Raw genomic sequence first — 17,693 nt, 5'->3', positions numbered from 1 at the left:
TTAGACAACCTTCAGACCAAGTTTGGAATCCCTGGAATGGAATGCTCCCAGGCCCCAGTCTTACAAACTTAGGGCTACATCTCCCAATATTTGTCCCAAGTGATGCTCCTCTTTATGCCTCTCTCTTATTATTCCCTCTGTTCGGAATGCCATCTCCCACCCCCTTTCTTCTTACCCAGAATCTACCCATCCTTGAGGCCCATGCCATGCTCCCCTTCCTCTAACAGACCTTTCCTCTCCTCCTAGCGCTGCAGTCACCACCAGCAATAGCCATATGTGGAATGGGCTTCAGAAAGGCCTTTGCTACCAAGGTCTCACCCCTCTTCGGCTCCCAATAGCATTCTTTCACAGTTGTTTCATGACACCTGGAGCCTCCCTGTTATCATGATATGTACACTACCAGGGTCTTCCCAAAAGTGCTCTGAGGAACTGTGTTTCCCTCATCTCTGCATGCCCTGTAGTGCCTCAGACTGTCATGGCAGCGTCGCCAGGACTTTTTCCAATCCTTCTCCTTCTAACTCCGTGGTATAGGCCTGGCTTAGATTAATGATGCCATCAGAACTGGTATCACAACCAGGTCTTTGTGCTCATCTTATTCTCACACCTGGAAAGCAGCATAAGAGCAGTATCTGCACACGTGCAAGTCCTCTTCATAGGAAAACTCGAGTCTTCCGAAAGCTCAGGACTTGAGTCAAATGGTCCTGCTCCCCGCTTGATTCCTGAGTTCAGTATTAAATGTTTCCTAACTGGATGAACCCGAGCAGACTATTAACCCCTCTATGTTATGTTTTCCTCATTTAAACATTGGAGTTGTTCCAATCTTGTAACGTTGCTTTGTGTTTTAAATGCCATGTATATTCAACACCCATCGAGTGACCAACACATAACACATTCTATAAAATGTTGGGATAAAAAAATGCTCTAGTGTCTGACTATTGTTATGTTACTGCAGATCCACTCTGCCTCATTATGACCTTGTTGAGTGGGACTTCTTGTATTTATTATTACCTTTTTTTTGCAAAGAGGAAAATTCTAAAATAATTTACTATTTAAATTTAAATCTAAGAATTCTTATATTTGAAGGAAAAGCTACCGTATTGAGAGCTCAATATCAAACTATTGATATAGTTTCATATCAAAGTCTATGCTCCTCTCAAACATTACACTAGAACAGAGTTCATTAGTCATTCTCTTTGTCTTTCTCCTGAGGTTGTTATTTTTGGTCTTAATATTAAACGAGACTAAACACTAACAATTTAACCTCCCTCTCTTTTCACAATAGCAATGTTCGTGTCCTTAAAACTGAATGCCACATGGCTGACACAGTGCCGTTGGCAGACTTTACACCTTGGTCCTGTTTGCTTTGGAAAGACCAAATGGAAAATAAAGTCTGTGCATCACTCAAGCTGTTATGCCTCATTCTTACTGGAAAAAAAGAAGGTGATGACTGATTTATCCAAACTTGGTTAAGACATCTGGTCTATTTTATATCCTTCTCACAATCAAGGGGCACAGTTTTATGGCCAAAAAAAAGGGATTATGATACATCAAGCATTGTAATAAGCAATACAATAGCAGGAGAGGACATTAGAAAATCTCTATTTATAGTCAAGACACTATTATTAGTAAGATTTTTTTATGCCAAGATTGTAAAGAGTGAGTGTCTATAGCCTGAAGACTAGGTTGTACAATTGACACTCTGATTTGGTTCTTGAATATGTTATTAGACACAGAAATAACTCTTTGGAAAATTGGTTATTTTGAAGATGAAAATGATACATTCAACCCATGCAAATTCTAACACCACCAGCCCAGCAGGGTGGGACCAGCAGGGTGAGCCAGGAATGGTACCCTATCAGCAGAGGTCCTATGTCCTGTGTGCTGGTTTATCTCTTACAAGGAGTAGACATTGAGTACATTGAAGTGGATCAAGACAGAGATCTAGCATATTTCTTCTGTGCAGAGGCAAGAACCACCTCATATCTACAATGATAATGAAAAAGAAAAGCACTTCATTTAATTTCTTTTCATACTTGTACATCCCAACTCCTTAGAGGGCTTTTCTGCTTTCAACACGAAAAGAACCACATAATCCAAAGAAGGCTCCAGTCGAAAGGGTCTTCAGAGGTTACCTAATCCCAGTGCTTTACAGAGAGTATGTTGCTATCCAGACAACTGACTTGCGTAGGCCACACAGCTAATATGTGCTCAAACTTGAATTACTTCTAATTTCATAGGTTGGGTGATTTTAATTAAATTGTTGACAAAGTCACTTTCTCTAAATAAGTGCTTATTGATCCAGGAGATTAACTGAACTCCTGTGATTGGGGTTCTTATGGGATGTGCAGTCAAGTGGGCCTGATGCCAGTCAGCTGAAACACCCTGTGCAGACCATGTTCCACACTTAGCAAGTAGCCCCATCACCCAGGCAGATGACCTCTTACTTTATAACCAGGGTTTTCCTCTGTCTTCCAGTTCCTGCTCACAAAGAGCAACAAATAAGACTACACCTGGGAAAACAGCATGACCCCTTTATTCTATAAAGCATGGGTGAGTAGGATCATCTTTCAGCAGGGAGGATGACATGTTATAAACTGAGTCACTGTTTTGGGCTGAATTGGGTTCCTTAAAATATATTGAAGTCCTTCCCCCCAGTACTTGTGAATGTGACCTTATCTGCAAATAGATGACTTAACTTAAGATGATCAAGTTAAGATGAGGTGATTAGGGTAGGCCCTAATCCAATCACTGGTGTCCTTACAAAAAAAGGGAAATTTGAATACAGACACCCTCAGAGACAGTGCATGTGAAGATTGGGCTGATACTTCCTCAAGCCAAGGAACGCTAAAAAAAAGCCCAGCAAACCACCAGCGGCTGGGTAAGAGGCCTGGACAGATCCTCCCTCACTGCCTTTAGGAACCAACCCTGCTGATAACCTTGATCTCGGACTTCCAGCCTCCAGAACCAGCAGACAATAAATTTCTGTTGTCTAACCAACCCAGTTTATGGTGCTTTGTTTGACAGTCCTAGCAAACTAATCCTGTTGCCACATCTGAAAAGGAGGGCTTGAGCTGATGGATCTTACCAGTCCTTCCAGCTGGTTTAAGTGGAACCGTCCACAGTGCCATACAGGATTGGGATGCACAGGGGCTCTGAGCCCACTCCTGACTCTGAGAAACCTGACTGTGGTCATGGGAAGGCGGGGCCACATCTCTCAGGCAAGAAACCTATTCATTAAGCACCTATGATGTGTTAGGCACCAGGACACAGCCATGAGCAGGAAGACGTAGTCCCTGCCAAGGAGGACCCAGAGTTTCCCAGGAAGATCAGCTCTATACAAGTGACTGCAAGTGTGATGCGTGCTGTGGAACAGAGGCTGTCCTGGGGAAATCAGTCTATGGGCCAAGGGAGACTTTCATAAGCCAATGAGGTTTACACAGAGATGGGGAATGGAGGCGAGGATTTAGCACCCAACAGAGTAAGGAGGGGAGGGCACAGTGTGTGTGCTGCAGGCAGGGCCGGCGCAGAGCTCGCAGGGTCTCCCCTTTCTCTAAGGAAAGGGGCTATCTAGATAGGCAGAAGGGGGAGAATGTAGGGCTGGAAACAGAAGGAGCAAGAGTGTCCTGTGGGATATGATGACAGTCAGTCACAGCTGACATGAGCCCTGCTGCCTGCCTAGGCCACCAGTGCTGAGGAGACAGTGATCACAGCTGCCACAGCAGCTCATGTTTCAAAAGAAACCTACTCTTCCAGACTCACGACATGAGTCACTTCCAAACTTCAAAGATATATTTAAGACTTCTCTTGGGCCTGATGGCTGTCTTTCTGTTTTATACTTAAAAATGGAGTCTAGCAGGCTGAAAAGATAAATTATAAATAAGCATGTATTATTTAATGTAAACCACAAAGCCAATTTTCCTTTCCAACACTTTTTGGTTGTTAGGCTTCTGTGAGAGTGTCTTCCATGTGTTTGTTTGAAAACAGCAAAGAATAGTTTGATTAAAAAAAAAAAAGTTTACGTAGGCTGGGTGTGGTGGCTCACACCTGTAATTCCAGCACTTTGGGAGGCCAAAGTGGGCAGATCACCTGAGGTCAGGAGTTTGAGACAGCCTGGCCAAGATGGTGAAACCCCATCTCTACTAAAAATATAAAAATTAGCTGGGCATGGTGGCGCATGCCTGTAATCCCAGCTACTTGGGAGGCTGAGACGAGCGAATCACTAGAACCCAGAAGGTGGAGGCTGCAGTGAGCCGAGATCACACCACTGCACTCCAGCCTGGGAGACAGAGCGAGACTCCGTCTCAAAAAAAAAAAAAAGTACATAAAAGCAAAGATTCACAGAATACTAAACACCCATTCAGTTGGTTTCTGAAGAATGGAGACAGCATCCTAACAGGATGAATATTGTGATGCTGTCTTTCCTTCTCCCTCCCTCATGACATCCCAGGAACACAGGCTTCCTTCTGGGCAGTTGGGTTTTCCACATCTTAGGGGAGGCTGCAACATCGGGCTGCAGCAGCTGCCACACAGGGTACAAGCGTGGGGACGTTCAAAGGAACACACAGAGTGGACAGGTCCAGATTCAAGGGGACAGGGCTCGTGATGTAGCTTCCCGTGTCCCCACCCAACACCCATGACAAGGAAGGTGGAAGAGGAGCACGCAGACTCCAGTGTGGGGCATGTGCTCTCTCCATACTCCCACTCGTCCTCCAGGTCTCAGGTGGAGACTGAGAGGGAACCTTTCCTACACCAGCCTGTCTGTGTCCACCTCCCTGTCTTACTGCTCCTGTGACTGGGCTTCTTTCTGACATCATGAGGTACATCGTCTGTGATGATGTAGCAACAGTTTACCAACTCTCTGTCCTGCTGGACTGTAATCTCCACAAGGTGGGGATAGTGTCCCTTTTGTTCACCACCATATTCCCCAGTCCTTAATACAGTGCCTGACAACCAATGGGCCCTCAATGAATCTGTGGTGACAGCTCCCTATATTCATTACTTGGTGTAAAAACTTCTGGGAAAAAGTTCCAAAGGAAGATGCCTATGAAGCACATGGTGGGCGGAGACAGTGAATGTTTTTTCATTTGGGTGGCAGACTCACATTAACCAACCTCAAAGAGAATAATGTATAACATCAGAATGCCACTTTGTTCATCTTACAATGGGAATCACAGCTGAATACTCAAGCCAATATGGCCCATTCATTCTTTCCCTGTACATCGATCTACAAGGCAAGGCAAATTACAATCACAAGATTATATAGTGAATGAGGAACCAAAATCAAATGCAAAACGGCATCATGCTAATATAGCCATGTGTACTTTTATCTACAATTGAGAAAGCCTTTCCCTTGGGACCCCAAGAATCCAAACCAATTCACTGAGAAGGCCTCTTGGTCAGAGTGGGCAGACAGGTGGGCTGGCCTTTGTCTGTTGCCTGCCTTCCTAGGCCCTCCATGACTGCTCCCCACTTCTGACTGACACATAATCTTCCTATAATTGCTTAATCATCCAACCAGGACTTGTTCTCCTGGGAACGTAACTTTGGGCATTTTTCTTCTGCTCTTTTTTGCATTATTAATAAGAACAGCTAATATTTATTGAGTATTTAGTATGTGCCAGGCACAGAGCAAAGCTCTTTACATGTATTTTAAAAAATCCTCACAGCAACCCCAGAACATAGGGATTTTTATTATTCTCATTTTAATGATGAGGAAACTGAGGCTTAGCAATGTTAAATAACTTATTGTTGGTTGGTCATACAAAAAAACAAGTGGTGGAACCATTTATAATGCCAATGATTTCCAAATTCATGAGGGAACTGGAGGCTTCTCCAGATTTTGTCCCCTGTAGTGACTATGTGGAGGAAACTGGAGAGATAAGATCCTCAGATTGTTTTCATTCATCACCAGAGCACTTCATTTTCACCTTACAATGTGCCTGGCACATTCTATGGAACTTGAAAGCATTTGTCTCACACCATTCGTGTTCACACCCAACTTCCTTAGGATAAAAGAGCACAAGCGTCTTAATGTCCTTGCCCAGAGTAAGTTGGTGTCAGCTGAAGATGTACTTATGTCAGCATTCTCTCTCCCAAGTCCCACACTTATCACACTAAAGGTACAGAAACATCCTACTCCATTTTTCAAGGAGGAAGATAAAATATCTTCAACAACGTACCTCCAAATATCTCAAGAACAAAATAACTCAAGAACACCACCACCAGTTCTGGCCAATTGATCCAATTCAATTCAACAAACATTATTTCGGGCAGTGTAGCAGGGATTGCTAGCTGTCTCTCAAAATGTATTCTTCCCTTCTTTTTAATAAAAGGATTCTGACTTTTTTCCCTAATCCATGCATATTTCCCAGTCTCTGTTGCAGCCACCTGTCACATGTCACTGTTCCAACCACTGAGCTGGAAACAGTAGTGTTATGTGGTACCTTCAGTAAGACTCATGAATAGAGAGGGGCCCCCTTTTTCTCCCCTTTTCCTCCTTCCTGTCCTAGAATGGTTGAACAGCTGGAGCTCTAGCAGCCTTCATGGACCATGAGGTGACCATGGGAATGGTAGCCAACCACAGCAGAATGGAAAAATAGAGTGTGGTTTTAGCACTGTAGGTCCAGCATACCAGCCCTGGACTATATATTCACATTTCCTAATGAGAAAGAAATATATGTGTCTGTTTTTCATGCTGCTTTTGTTTGAAGCCAGAATTATCTGAGAGAAGCTTCTACTGCGTGCCAGGCATTAGGCTGGAGAAAAATCTCCCTCTACCTCCCCTAACCACACACACACATAAACAAGAAAATAAATCATTTGGATGTATACGCAAAGCCTGATATAATGAAGTAATCACAGATCACACCAATCACAAGCATTTCTTCCATAAATTTTACAGAAATGCTTCAGAGGACCCCGGAATTCTGTTACACGGCCTCAAATCTATGCATTTACAGGACCCCGGAATTCTGTTACAGGGTCTCAAATCTATGCATTTACAGGACCCCGGAATTCTGTTACACAGTCTCAAATCTATGCGTTTACAGGAGGTTTTCTACCACACAAAAGAAAGGTGATTCTTTTTTCCCTGAACCTACAAAGTGAGGTCCAGCTTCCCATTGCTTATTGCTTTTAAAGTCCATTACACTGAAAAAATAATGACCTCAAAACCAGTAGGAGTATTTTTTTCTTCTCCATCCCACCTGCTAAAAAATAAAGTTCTAGAAGCCTGCTTACCTATATTTTTAGTTTACTTTTCCTCAGGAAGTCTCATAATAATAAGTAAAATTCCTGTGACTTTGATAAGCTTTGAATTATGCTTTGAAAATAAAGCCTTTTGTAGTTTACTGAAAGGTATTAGGCTCTGAGACTGTAAAAAAGATGCCTAGATACTGATGCCCAGGTTAAACTGGCCCATTTACCAGAATATAATGAAAGCCCTTAGCTGATGGATAACAGTGCACATTCTGCGATTGAGATACTGACAAACATGTCAAATAGGCATTTGGGTGAAAAGAGACAAAATAGTTGCCTATATTGAAGAGTTTTTCTTCTAAAAGTTTTCTTTGGACAAGCAAAAGTCAAATTGCCCTTTGAACTACAGTGACTTGAGTACTGAAATCAGCTATAGGAACATCAGGGAACACCCAGGGTTCAGGGTGAGCCCAGAACCGCAGCCAGGACTTCCAAGTGAATTGATTGGCTCTATTTTCCAGACCCCACACCAGGCTCCCTGCCATCAGGGAGGTTCAGAGTTCGTGGCTCATCTCACCGCCTGCCTCAGCTGGCTCCATACAGCGCACCTTGGGCCTGGGTATCATCCGACCTTTTAGTGATTTCTCACTTAGCACACTTTAAAGTATTTTTGTCTCTGGGTTACTAGTTGTTGGTTTGAGCCCTTTGTGAATAATCCGTAAGCATTAAATATCTTTTACCTTTCTTTCACTTCCAAATGACTGGGATGGAGGCTCAGGGTCTGGTGGTAGCAGTGGTGCTGAGCTCAGCTGGGAGCCACTGTCCTTGGCCAGCCTCAGGTTACAAAACCACAGCTACTGCTGGAGAAAAAGAACTAACCCACTAAGACAACCCTCAGAGAAGCAGCTGGAAGGAGAGAGCCACCAGGTAGAGATTCTAAAATCTGATGGCTTTGACCTGCCTGGCCCGTTCCTCTAGCCACTCCTTCCTGGGGGAGAAGGAAATGGGAGGGGCGGGGCTTTACCCTGCGAGGTCCTTCACTCTCCTCAGATGACACAGCCCCAAAAATGTGAGCTGCCCTTTGAGTGATTTGGAAGGAGTCAACACAGAAGGCTTATCATTAAACTTTAACCCTCACCTACTTCTAGAATAGCTTGGGGTCAGCTCACTGCCTTCTGAAGCAGGCTTTTGAGTCTTCCCATCTCCCTCTCTTATCAGGACGACACTGATTAAGTTTGGGGTCGAGAGAAGTTGAAGATTATTCTTAAGAAAAAGGAAGATGTTAAGGGTTGAACTGTGCCCCAACCCCCAGCTTCGCCACCACTTCCCCCAGCTCCACTCCAGATTCATATGTTGAAGTCCAAACCTCAGCTCCTCAGGATGTGACCGTATTTGAAAAAGAGTCCTTGCAGATGTGATTGGCTAAGACAGAGTCATCCTGGAGTGGGGTGGGCCCCGAATCCAGCTGGGCTGTGTCCTTATAAAAGAGGAAATTTGGACACAGACACAGGGAGAACACCAGTGTGAAGATGAAGGCAGAGACAGGAGTGATGCTCCCCCAAGCAAGGAACGTCAAAGATGGCCAGCAAAGCTGCAGAGCTGGGGAGAGGACTGGACAGAGTCTCCCCCAGAGCCTCAGGAGGAGCCAACCCTGCCTACACCTTGATCTCAGCCATCTAGCCTCCAGACTGTGAGACAGTCATTGTCTGTTGTTCAAGCCGCGCAGTCTGTGGTGCTTTGTTCCAGCATCCCTAAAAGTCTAATGTAGGAAGTAAATCTAATGACAGACCAGGCCAGTCAGAACCCAGATCCCCCCAAGCCCCGCTCTCCACCCCCAGGGAGTAACAGTGAGGGCCTTGTTTCTCACATACCCTAACCACATGTGGGCTATTGATGAACTTTGTGGATTTTCTCTCATCATGCCCCTCTATGGCAGGGTGAGGCAATCCTTGTGTCTGGGTGGATCTCTAAGAGCAAATGGACCAGTATAAAGGGCTTTGGGCCAGCTAAGGTTTTTGGTTTTTGCAACCTCCGCCTCCCGGGTTCAAGTGATTCTCCTGCCTTTGCCTCCTGAGTACCTGGGATTACAGGCGCATGACACTACACCAGGCTAATTTTTTTGTATTTTTAGTAGAGGCGGAGTTTCGCCCTGTTGGCCAGGCTGGTCTCGAACTGCTGACCTCAGTTGATCTGCCCACCTTGGCCTCCCAAAGTGCTGGGATTACAGGCATGAGCCACCACACCCAGCCCCAGCTAAGGTTTTGCTACTTGCTGTTCAGCTCCATGGCTGGCCCATCTGTCTTCCTGGACCTTGCACACTGAGCAGATCACAGGTAGCATACTTCTCTCCAGGACATCCTTAAGAGCACATGCCCCACAGAAACTCTCTGTCTCTGCTGCCCATAAATCCCATCCCACTGACACACTCCTGTCTGTTCACACCTTCTCTCTGAGAAGCTGGGGTTCTCAGCTTCTGTGCCGGGCATGGTGGCTCACGCCTATCATCTCAACACTTTGGGAGGTGGAGGCAGGAGAATCACTTAAGCCCAGCAGTTTGAGACCAGCCTAGGCTACATAGTAAGATATCATCTCTAGAAAAAATAAAAAATAAAAAATAAATTAGTCGGGCACAGTGGGGTGCACCTGTAATTCCTGCAGATGTGTGCCCACAGGTTATTGAAATCAACAACCTTGCCAACTCTGCTGGCTTCTTACCGAGCTCTTTCAATCCTCAAAGAGACTGGACTAGGAAATTCACATCTCCCACCACAAGGAATCAATCAGGTGAGCTGGGCCTCTAAATCCAATAAAATTGGCTTTCTCAAAATGTATTGGTAACTAGGGAAAAACAGAATTCTCAGGTTCGGAGTGGAAACAGCTGCAATTTTTCTCTAACCCCAAAGCACGGCCTCTCTGCTTATTCAGTGTGTGTCACAGAGTCCACTGCTTCTATGAGCCTGTTTTTGTCATCTGTGAAACAGGACTGAAACAATCACCAAGACATCATGAAGGTGCCATGAGACAGTGGCAACAGCGAACACTTACTGAACACCTTTTATTGTCACAACAACCCTCCGAGCTCAGTACTTCCACTCTCTGTGTTTTATCCAGAGGAAACTTCGTTGTACAGAGCTTGGTCACTCGCCCACATTTGCACTGTGAAGTGCTGGATCTAGGTTTCCAGCCCAAGCCCTGGCTCCAGAGTCCTCACCCATCCCTCTGCATGAAATGAGCTCAGTACCTGCACCCGGTAGGCACCCATAATTGGTGACATTCATTTCAGTGTCATCCTCAGACCCTGCAATGACCAAAGAGGGAAAGCCTTCTAGTAAAAAAGCTTACATTAAGAAAGCCCTCCCGAGGCTGAAGACCACCACTGTAATGGCATCTGTCCACTGTGCTGACCAGTCCCGACAGTTCCGGGATCATGAATATCAGGACAGAGATGGAGGCTGCCGAGTGCCACCCAGAGGAGATCTGAGTTGGGCAACAACTCCGCAGCGGTCTTTCACACCAGCATAACTTGAAATAGCTCCTGGGATGAGTTTACTCACATTTCTAATGAAATAGCCAACATTTCTGCTGACACGGATTAGTCCTTTGTTGCTATTTCCATTTGCTAGACAAATGTATTGAGATTTAGGGCCAAGATGTGAAGATTTTGGTTGTCAAAAACAAATAGTAGGCTGGGCATGGTGGCTCATGCCTATAATCCCAACACTTTGGGAGGTGGGGGCGGGAGAATCACTTGAGCCCAGCAGTTTGAGACCAGCCTAGGCTGCATAATAAGATCTCATCTCTACAAAAAATAAAAAATAAATCAGTCAGGCACAGTGGGGTGCACCTGTAATCCCAGCTACTCAGGAGGCTGAGGGAGGAGGATCACTTGAGCCGAGGAATTCAAGGTGGTAGTGAGCTATGATCTCACCACTGCATTCCAGCCTGGGAGGAACAAGACCCCATTGCAAACAAACAAAAAAACCACACACACACATACACACACACAAATAGTAATAATAGCTGACACTTGTAAGCCATTCAAATTGTGCTGGCCTCTTAAATATCAAGCACCTCTGCAAGGGAGATATTTTATCTACATCACATATATGGACATGGGCACCCAGGGAGGTAACTGAGCAGAGAAGATGAGATGGTCCCTGACTCGCTGCCCTCCACTCACTTGCCAGGCTTTCCTTCTGAGAGAGGCTGTCTTTGAGGAGCCCATAACAGAGCGAGCGTGTCTCTGAGGAATTTCCTGTGTGGTCAAGGGAACAAGAAGCCCTAGGACCTCCTCCCTCTCAGCCTGTTCCCAATCTCAGATCTCCTTAGGAAGCCACCAGCAGCCAGAGTGGAGCCTGAGACCAGGAAGCAAAGCCCGAGGGCTGACTCTTCTGCTCTGGGGTCGGGGGGGAAACAAATTATGTTTTTCTCTCTCTCTCTCTGAAGAGCTGATTTAGGCTTAAGGGACAGATAATAGGATGTAAAGTTAAGAGTAAGAGTCTACAGTCATTACTAGGACATCTTTGAGTGTTGTAGGACTTGGGCCTACCAGGGGCCTCAGTAAAGGGTGACTCCATATGGCCTGCCTGGTTGACCAGCAACTGCATTATCCATTCAGGGTAAAGCCTGTAGAAATAGAAGGCATTCACCTGTCTTTGTGGTCTTTGCACAGAACTCCCTGGGGAATTTCAAAGACCTTTGGAAAACTGCTTTGCTCTTCTATGTGAAAGAAGATGCCATCTATCTATCTAGCACCTGCTAGAAAAATGTTTTTTTGATCAATTAATGTTGAAATCTTACGTGATAGTTATAAACTTATACTAATACTTCACCAACCCTAATATTACTTAAAATATTTCTTTTTTTTTTTTTTTTTTGAGACGGAGTTTCGCTCTTGTCACCCAGGCTAGAGTGCCATGGCACCATCTCGGTTCACTGCAACCTCTGCCTCCCAGGTTCAATTGATTCTCCTGCTTCAGCCTCCTGAGTAGCTGGGATTACAGGCACCTGCCACCACACACGGCTAATTTTTGTATTTTTAGTAGCAACGGGGTTTCATCCTGTTGGCCAGGCTAGTCTCAAACTCCTGACCTTAGGTGATCCACCCACCTCAGCTTCCCAAAGTGCTGCGATTACAGGCATGAGCCACTGCACCCTGCCTACTTAAAATATTTCTTTTAACTTATTCTACAGACTGGTTTATATACCAAATGTTATTACAGCCTCAGGCACGCATTCTCTGAAATGTCAAGTAGCTTCAGATGTGAATCACGCAATTTAATAAAAGCAATCATTGATCAGTCTTTACTTTTTTAATGAAAAATGTTGCTCCCATATTAATATTCACTAGTTTCACATGTGAACATAGCTATGACATGAAATTTTAAATTCTGAGTTTCTATCATTTGAGTAATAGCAAAGCTGCTGAGTTTTTAAAGGTTGATTCACTTTAAATTACTTAATTTTAACTGTCAGGATCTCATCTTTCTCTAGACAAGTTTGGGGACCATCCATTCATTTGACAGTCAATTTCATATACCTTTTGTAGCTAAGGTACTTTGTTGTGATAAGTGACATTTATGTTAATGTCCCTGAAATACTATAAAAATTTGAAATACCTTCTCAAGGAAAAACAAAATTATTTTCATTTCTGTTTTGCTATATTTCCATTGAGTATTGCTACTGTATGCATGATATCACAGTATTAATTCATATATTATCAGGATATATAATTAATTGAAATACAATTTTCACCAATCATGTATAGAAAGCAGTCTACTACCCATAGAATGTTCCAGCAATAATGCTTGTTATTGGTTTTTTTTCTGTTAAATAATGATTCAAATTCTTCTTTAAGTGAGTCAACCTAGAATAAAATAATACAACGGCAAAAGTTTGCACACCCTGCCAGTTAATCATCTGAAAAGCCACAACTCAGTTTTTTACAAGCTGACCATCTGGGATGTTCACTTTCTCTATGACTTGGCCAGTTAAGTCATGCCTGCCAAACTTCTCTAGTATTTCCTTGTACTGAAGGAATCCTTCAACCATGGTAATGCCCGGGTCTTGACTGTGTATACAAGTTTCTAAGGGTGCTGTTTTTGCTCTGTTATGTTGCTATTAAATGGTTCTAAGATACTAAGTAAATATAAACAGAAACTGAACACCTATTGCTGTGGGGTCAATGACAAGTAATTTAAACAATCACTTTGTTTACTTGGAATCTGAGTTTAAAATCTAAAACAAGTAAACTCTGGCCAAAAAGAAGGAAAATGATTTCATGGTATATTCTTGTGAAAGTATTATGCCATTAATTTTGAATTTGCCAAATGAAGTAAGGAGGTTTACTAGGGATTTAGTTAAGAAGCTCTAGTAGTAGAAGGTTTGATGGACTTGCTTTTTCAGTGTATAGGGTCAGACTGACAGATCCCCTTCTGAGAAATCAATGTCCCAGGGTGGATCATCCAGTGACCCCCCCCCAACATATCCCCCACTTCCACCCATTTACACTGTGTGGCCTTTCCCCATTGGCTGTGATCTCCCCAGTATCCAGATCCTGCGTCACACCCCCTGAAGCCTGCAAAGTGGCACCTGTCTCCAATGCTGAGGGGAGCAAGAGAGTAAGTCCCCTGCCTGCACCCCCAACATGGAGGCTCCAGTCCAGGCCCCACTTAAAGCCATTGGATGCTATTGACATAGAGATGGCCCTAAATGTGCTGCAGGCCATGTGAGTCTCCCTGCTTGGATGACATTAGCCCGTCAGACCTAGAGCAAATAAGATCTGTTTCTACGTTGAGTGCTCACAATGTGCTAAGCACTGTATGTGGTGGCCTTACACAGCCACAGCGTTATTCCCAACCTACAGATATAGAAACAGAAACTTAGGTGAGAGAAGCTGCACGGGTTCACCCCGTGCAGCAGTTGTTCTGAACCACTGCGCAATGCTGCCTCCCTCGCAGAAACCTTAGGGACCTGTGACCTGCTTCTCACTTATAAACCATGACGTCATGTTGGAGAGTGTGGAAGAGCAGACTCAGCGCTGAGTGAGTTACCAGGGGGCTTCTCACCTGCACCGTCGGCACCTACACTAAGACTTAGGACCTGCCTCCACATCCACATCCATACATGAGAAGGGAGGACTCGGCAGGCCCCGATGCTCCTTCCAGCTCCAGCTTTCTAGCAGCGGGCATGTGAATGCCTGCACCGCAGTCAGAACAGCCCGTACCTTAACTGAAATGAAAACAAACTTCCACCTAACCTGCTGAGAAAAAAGTGATAGCTGACATTCAGAGTGTGTTCACTTAGAATATCTCACCCAACTTCCCCATCCCCAAAAATCCTGGGGGGTGGAGGTCCCAACCCTCACATCAAGAGGAACTCTGAGGTGCTTGGCTGCAGTCACGCCCCTAGGAGGAGCTGGGTTCAAACGCAGACCCACCCCAGCCTCCACAGCCCAAGCTCCTGCCATGATGCCCTGAAGCGTCTCCTCTTGAGCTACATTCTGCCAGCTGCAAATATGTTTGTGGCTTAACAGTTACTAATTCAACATGAAAAACTGTAGTCTCAACAATATGAAAAATTAATATCATCCGAGTTAGAAACCACAGAGTCATATTAAACTTCTCCTTCTCCCAGTTGGGGACTGAGTCTCTAAATATGTAGCCACTCCATCTCATCTTCTCCACACTCTTTTTACATTCTTTGCTGTGGCCGTTCTCAGTCTCTAATAGTCACCCTTTATCAGACTGTCTCCATAGCCTCCTAACTGGTCTCCGTGCCTCCAGCCAGTCCCGCCCTAATGTGACCCACTCTCCTCTGGAAAGCCTAAGAGGGATCATACTATTCTTCTGTTTACCCCTCCAGGGGTTTCCCCAGGCCTTAAAGATCAAATCACGAGTCCTATACGTAGCCCACGTGTACAGGCCATAAGGACATTTGTCCAAACTCCCTCTCAAAGCTACAATACCTTACACATATCTGCAAAAATGCCTCACAGGAAAAATGGTTCACTCACCTTCCCCACAGCAACCAAGACACAAAGTTATTTAGCTCTGGCCTTCCCTGCTTGCTTTACCATCTTTGGCATATTTTCCATACCATTAAGCAATCTTCCACATTTAAATAAAAGTTAAAGATCTCCTCCCTTTTAAAAAGCCTAATTATAAAAACTTAAATTTTCGTTATCACGCCCCATAAAAAAGGCAAGGAGAAAAGAAAACACATATATTTTACTTGTAATTTCCAAAACGTTTGTAGAAACTCCTCAGTTGCTTCCAGAATATCTTAATGAAGACAGCTGGAGCTCGGAAGAGTCGGAGTGAAGAGGCTGATGTCTGGTGAGCCTGTTGCTCAGGTGCTGCCTATGAGTGAACCCTCCTCTATTTGTGCTGGACCAAGGGAACGGCAATGTTTGCCATGTCACCTGGATTATTAGTAGCGACTGCAAACACTTCACAGAACTCCCAAACCACACACTGGCAAAGAACAGAACTAGCCTGGGGTCATGAGTATTGCTATGCCTCTCATTCTGTGAAGACCTGAGCACAAGGTAAATAGCAAACAAAATAACCTACTTTGTTCTTGTTCTTATCATTCGATTTTTTTGTAGCATATAATGAGGCATGGAAACATAGGAGCTTTTTACCTTATTTTGAAGTTCACCAGTTTCAATATTTGTCTGGAGAAGTATGTGTTTGTTTAGTTTGACATGATGAAGTGGAGGTCACGTCCCCATAACGAGCAGATTGGTTCAGTTCAACAAACGTTTGCTCAGTGCCTGCTCTCTTTAGAATATGAACCTGAAACAAAGAAACAGAACAAAAAATGACTTCCAAGAATTCACAAGCCATTTATCTTTTGTACAGTGACAACCATCAGTAAGCATGTATTCTTTCTACTTTTTATTCATTGTTTCAACAACCACATAAACCCTTATTTAGGCCAAGTGCAGCTGGGCACTGGGCACTGCACAGTGCAGGCAGCCCAGGGAGACGGGCCTGGGAGGGTGATACATGTATCAAATCACTCAATGTCCTCATGGCCTTAATTTTGGTCACCAGGACCCCGGGTAAAGGTCTCAAATTTTTAAAAAAAAACAGTTTTATTGAGGCATAATGGATATATAGTAAGTCCTCACTTAATATTGTTGATAATTTCTTGGAAACTGCAACTTTAAGCAAAGCAACGTATAACAAAACCAATTTTCCCATAAGTTGATTGATACAAACAAGAGTCAAGTTCCTACAGCATATTTTTAGTCACAAAAACATCACCAAACTTCTAAATAAAGACTACAACACTCCTAATATTAGCCATTGAAATAAATGTGAAATATACACTTGAGAAAGATTAATAAAAACAAGTAAAATATTTATCCAATTTTTGATAAATCAGCAAGTCACAATGGTCGTAATGGTGGTGGGTTAAATCAAGGAATAAGTGTTTGCAAAGCATAAATTGTCAGGAGCACTTCCTCCCACCTCAGCCGTTTGGAAACCATCACAAATATAACAGGCTCCCAAAACACTTCATTGCTTATTGTCATGCATTTGTATGATTGTCACAGATTTTACAATTTTTTTTTTACAATCAACTTGTATTCATTCATTCGTTTTCCAACCTGTAACTTTTATTCATTCATTCATTTTCCAACCCTTAACTTTCATTCATTCATTCATTCATTTTCCAACCTGCTTGTTCCAGTTCAGGATCGCAGGTGGCTGAGCATATCCAGCAGCTCAGGGCACAAGGTAGGACCCACCCTTGCACAGGATACCATCCCATGGCAGGGCACACTCACACACACCCACACTCTTGCACTGGGACCATGTAGACATGCCAGTTCACCTAATGTGCACAGCTTTGGGTTGTGAGAGGAAACCGGAGGACCCAGAGAAAACCCCCACAGATATGGGGGGAACATGCAAATTCCACACAGACAGTGGCCCTGGCTGGGAATATATTATTTTTTCCTCATCAACATTATAACGAAACGACATTATTAGAGGACCTGCTGTATAAGGAACCGTAAATATTTACAATTTGATGATGTCATATGCATACACCAATAAACTATTACCACAGTCAAGGTAATAGACATATCCAACACCTCCCAAAGTCTCCTGTGTGTCTTTGTTGTTTTGCTTGTTTTTGTTGTAAGAACACTTAACATGAGATCTACCGTCTTAATAAATTTTAGAGTACAAAATTGCATATTGTTAACTATAGCCACTGTGTCACACAGCAGATCTCAAGAACATACTCATGCTGCATAACTGAAACTTGATACACTTTGAACAACATCTCCCCATTTCCCCTCCTCTCATCGCCTGGCAATCACCATTCTGCTCTCAGCTTTTATGAGTTTGACTACTTTAGAAGCCCTCACATAAGTGGAATCATGCAGTATTTTTCCCTCTGTGTCTGGTTTATTTCGCTTAACGTAATGTCCTCCAGGTTCATCCACGTTATTGCAAGAGCATGATTTCCTTCTTTTT

General features: G+C 43.9%; 1 protein-coding gene across 1 annotated transcript in view; it reads right to left on the bottom strand.

Moving 5' to 3' along the window:
• The window catches only part of RP1 (RP1 axonemal microtubule associated), a 73,200-nt gene extending 57,343 nt beyond the window's left edge, over window positions 1-15,857 (bottom strand). The window contains exon 1 of the mRNA XM_030795054.1: window positions 15,842-15,857. The gene's annotated coding sequence lies outside the window, so the exon portion shown is untranslated. The remainder of the gene's footprint in view (window positions 1-15,841) is intronic.
• Between the last annotated feature and the right edge of the window lie 1,836 nt (window positions 15,858-17,693).

The sequence above is a fragment of the Nomascus leucogenys genome, chromosome 16 (genome assembly GCF_006542625.1).
Source record: "Nomascus leucogenys isolate Asia chromosome 16, Asia_NLE_v1, whole genome shotgun sequence".
Classification (NCBI taxonomy): domain Eukaryota; kingdom Metazoa; phylum Chordata; class Mammalia; order Primates; family Hylobatidae; genus Nomascus; species Nomascus leucogenys.
The sequence above is the reverse complement of the archived record's forward strand: the minus strand, read 5'-3'. Positions and strand labels throughout refer to the sequence as shown.